A 4,710-nucleotide genomic window follows, 5' to 3' on the forward strand; every position below is an offset into this window, starting at 1 on the left:
AAAAAGGTTTAAATTCTAATTTCTGGTAGCAGTGCATATGTAACAATTTCAAGTATTAAAAAATATTATGGAAAAAAACTGCTTTAAAATACTAACATCAAATTCTTCTGAATGCAAACCAGCAATGAAATGCCTGAATGTATAATTTGTTACCTGAAGCAAAATAAAAGAAAATAAAGACACAATTGCTCTAGATTCTTTGTAACCTTTAAGGTTATATTTGCAAGGAGAGCAGTTTCTTTGACAAGTTTGTTTTAATAGAATTGAACATTTAATTTTCCCTCACAATAATCAAAGTAAATATTTAATTATTATTACTCTTGGTATATCAAACTGAATTCCAGGAATGTAATAAAGTTTGATTTGTAAATATTACATAGAAAAAGACTGAATTAACAAACACACTGCATTTTTAAAAATTCTTTCTTGTAAGTACACACTGACATCTACTTATCTGATAGCAGCATTGCTGGTTTTGAGTGATTTTTTTTTCCTTCTAGAGGGAATGCTGAATGGCAGTATTATCTTTGGAACAAATTAAGAAGATAGGAACAAACAACAGAAAAATAACTTCTACACATATAGTCTTCAAGGGTAATAAATAGCTAAGTATATAATTATGGAAAAATATGCCTCAAATATACTTTTGTAAATTATCAAGATTTTTTATTAAAATATAATGCACTGTCACTACTATTTATTCTGAGAAGAACAAACTTTGAGGTTTGAGTTTTCTCCTTCAACCAACAGAATGATATCAAGAGTAAACTTGGATTAATATCAACCTGTTTAAGCCAATGGAGAGTTCTATAGTATATCTGATTACTTTACCAATGTCCAGATATTCTGGGTTACAATCAAGAGACTGACCAAATATTTTGTATCCAAGTTTTATACCCCAAACAGGTTCTCTGATGATTTATCATTCTAGAATAGGAAATCTGAAGAAATAACAAATTATGTAACACAAATAGACATGCAAAATAAAAGGATGTAAAAGATATGCTTGGCCCTGGATTTATTTCCCCTTAAAATAATTCCTTCCATAAATAAGACTTTACTTTTTACATATAGAGTCATTCTATAACTAGTTTTGGATCACAGAGAAAGTTAATAACTTAAAAAAAAATTCTAGATCACTTTTTTTGTAGTCAAAATCTTGTCACCCAAACCACAAGAAATACTCTCCAAGTGGATGCTCAGGTCATGTTATGTTGTTCCTAAATGAACACATTTTTTGAGGCTTAGAATGTAAATTTATACTACTTTCAGCAGCATTTTTTTTCCAAAAATGACTAAAAACAAACTTTAAATATAAAACATATAAAAAGGACTATTAAGGATGGTTGTCCAAACTATATCTAGAAATACAGGAAAATATGTGTTGCCTCATAATAAAGTTAAATAAATATTTTTTTCTGAATTTTATAAACACTATGTTTTACGTTTATTATTAAAAAATCTGCTTGCTTTTACATAAATTCCTCTAAACTCTGATCTACTCTGATTTTTATTAATGTCTTTTCACTAGACTCAGAGATTATCTTTTACTTCTTATAGAAATGTGATTTTTTGTTGGTTTTAATAATTTAATTTTCTAGTAATAAACATGATTTAAAATTTAAGGTTCAAGGTAATTCTAAAAAAAGGTAGACACTGAACTATCTACTTTCCTACACTCTCATATTTACAAGGCCTAGCATCCACTGTGGTTTCCTCCTTAAACTCACTTGTCACATGGTTAATAAATAGTAACTATGGTCCAGATTACCTACTTAACGACTTAAAAATTCCTCAAAATTTCACAACACTATAAAGTCATTAATAAGTGATTTGGACAGGTTGTAAGTATTAGTGTTATATATATATTTGCTATTGGAAAAGAAATACAAATCTTTATTTTTATTTTTTTTCTATCTAAATTAAATGCAAGCTTCATTATTTGTTCTTAATATCTAAAATGTACATTAGTAAAGAAAGGTAAAGCTGTTCAAGGGCTGAACTAGTTCAATATACAATTAAGGATCATTTATTCCTGTTATTTATTTTTGGTATTTTTTTCTTTTTAAATTCCATATTAAACCCCTGGTTTCTCATGGATTAGATCATAATTTAAGGATGTAAAAATTTCAGAAACTATTGTGCTAATACTTAGATTTCAGGAAGGAATCAGACTAAATCAAATACCTCCATTCATTGTTAGAAGATGAAATAGCTTACTAACTGATATGAATTATGAATGTCACTATGACACAAAATTCGCTGTGATTTGCTTATTTGGCTACAAGTACAGTATTCTTCATGAATGACAATACAGCATTTCCAACTTGTAACATGAAACTCCAGCTCATAAAGAGTATATTGTGTGACTTTAAGAAGTCTGATTGTAACAAAGTAACAACCTTTCCCCTGAAAAACATGAACAAAATCCAATGGGAAATCAGGCACAGACGGTATTATCGGTTTTTCTTCCTTTCCTCATGTGGTCTTGTTTCTCAACACATATAGGTGATTCCAACAGAGTCTAGTACTTGTTACAAAATGACACAGCTATTCTTTTCCTTTTCCTTTTCTTTATCTTTTTCTCGAGGTTCCTTTCATTTCTGTTCGCTATTCCCAGATTGTCTTCCACTTGATGGAGAGGCTTGTAACAGCTGGCCCAGCTGGGCCTGTGTATTAGCAGTAGTGCTGCTTGTTCTTGTTCCTGGTAGTACTGAGAAGCCCGTCTGTCTTCTTCCTCTTGAAGTTTCTTTGCTAGTTCCAAATCACTGATTCCTTCTGGGATTTATTCCCAATTCATCTCTTGACTCTGCTGTTCTTGTTGTAGAGATAATGCCAAAGATAGTCCTGATCTATTTGATCTTGTTGTCCTTTGTATACAGTTTCAGGATCTGAAGGAGGCCGAAGATGAAATTCTGAGTCACAGAAATTTCCATCACCATCTACATTGTGCAGGCTTTCCCAAACAACTTTTTCTTCAGTAAGGAATCCCTGGTCTGTTACCAACAAATACAGTTTACCCTTGTATTTGGTCATGGTGCTAAAATGATTATTCCGAAAGAACACACAAAGTTCTCCTTCCTGAACGGTTGAAGTTAGTTCACATAATCCATGGTATGTCAGTTGAGTGGCTGTATTATTTAGAAACTGCTCAGCTACAAAGCCTTCACTAACCAGCTCACTATTGTCTGATTGTTTACAAGAGATGATCTTCTCCACTAGTTGGTTGTAGCTGCAGTTACCAACAGCTTTTACAATGTCATCAATCTGAGGGTCCACTAACCACCCATGGTACAAGGGAATATCAAGAAGATCAAACACTATGCATTCCGGTGTATATTCAAACACTCGAACACCAGTGAATCTGACATTTACATCCAGGCCTGTCTGAAGTTTGTGCAAAATTGCCATAGCATCACTCATATTCTGTTCACAATTTAAACGTTGAATTTCTGAAATTTCTTTTGGCTTCGAATCAAGCATGTAATCTCCTAAATATTCCATCAGTTGTTCAGCAGTTATAATTTCCATCATTGGTGGAAGTTTCACCTTCCAAGCCAGAAGCAAAACATTGAGGATGGCCAGCAATGGGCAGGGTCCATTCTCATTCTGGGTGATGATGGGTGTGTTCTCTTCCTTCCACTGGATCCACTTGATGTGATACACAGATTGTCCCGGGAAGCATTCCTTGGAGGCTGCCAACACCTGAGCAGTGTCCTCCTCCTCCTCTCTGCACAGAGGGGCAGCCAGAGGCAATACTGCCGCGCCCTCCTCCTCCTCGGGAACCTTGTTCTCTGATCCCTCCTCCCTATTGAATGCGGAGCTACTGGGGAAAGAATGCAGGTTAGAGAACGACTCTAGGAAGTCCAGGCTTGGCGATTCCCCAGGAGGGCTCCGGTCGTTGCAACTGCTGCTGAGGCCGCCAGCGCTGCGGGGCTCCTCGGAGCCGGCGGCCGCCAGTTCTGCTCGGCAGGTGTCGGCAGGATCCAGGCGGGCCCGAGTCTCCAGCTGGACCCAAACCAAGGCCCACTACGGCCTCGGCTGTCTCGGGGGAGGCAGTCACCTTGTGCTGCCCTTTCAGAGGCGCCTTCACGGGAGCAAGATGCTCCAAAACGCTCTCCTTCAAGTCCAAGCCCGGGAAGGAGCTGCAGAGTCCAGGAGTCTGAGGAGAGCCCGCGGGAGAAGCCGAGTCTGGGGGGCTTCTGGCAGCCGCCGCCCCCTGCCCATTCCCGCTGCAGTTCTCCGCCGCCCGTACTCCAGGACCATCTCCAGCGGCAAGCCTGGTCTCCTGTAGTCCTTCTGGGTGAGTACCTGTTCCCGGCCCTGGCCAGGCCGCCACCCCGTGTTCTAGCGGCAGCAGGCTCTCCGGGCCGCTCTCCATACCCGGCCGGCCACCTGCCCCTGGCTCTATAGAGACCGTGGCCAGCACTCCTCAGCCAGCACCTCCGACGCCATGACAGCGGCACTGGCAGCGGCACTGGCAGTTACAGCGCCTTAGCGCGGCCCTGGCCAGGCACGTCACCGGGGAGGGCACCGGGAGCGCGTGCGACGCCGCTGCCCGCCCTCCGCCCGATAGGGGCGTGCCCCCGCACGACTGAGCTATGCGGGGCGAAGGCGAACCCGCAGCAGCCGCCCACGTAGCCCCGTCCCTCCAGCATGCGGGTGCCGGCTTGAGTCCCGAAAGCTGGGCGTGGCGGGCCTAATCGGCTT

General features: G+C 40.1%; 1 pseudogene; it reads right to left on the bottom strand.

Annotated features, from left to right (window-relative positions):
• Positions 1 to 2,534: 2,534 nt before the first annotated feature.
• LOC143386427 (ubiquitin carboxyl-terminal hydrolase MINDY-2 pseudogene) lies at positions 2,535 to 4,381 on the bottom strand (annotated as a pseudogene).
• Positions 4,382 to 4,710: the final 329 nt, after the last annotated feature.

Source organism: Callospermophilus lateralis, unplaced genomic scaffold, assembly GCF_048772815.1.
Source record: "Callospermophilus lateralis isolate mCalLat2 unplaced genomic scaffold, mCalLat2.hap1 Scaffold_83, whole genome shotgun sequence".
In the NCBI taxonomy this organism is placed as follows: Eukaryota; Metazoa; Chordata; class Mammalia; order Rodentia; family Sciuridae; genus Callospermophilus; species Callospermophilus lateralis.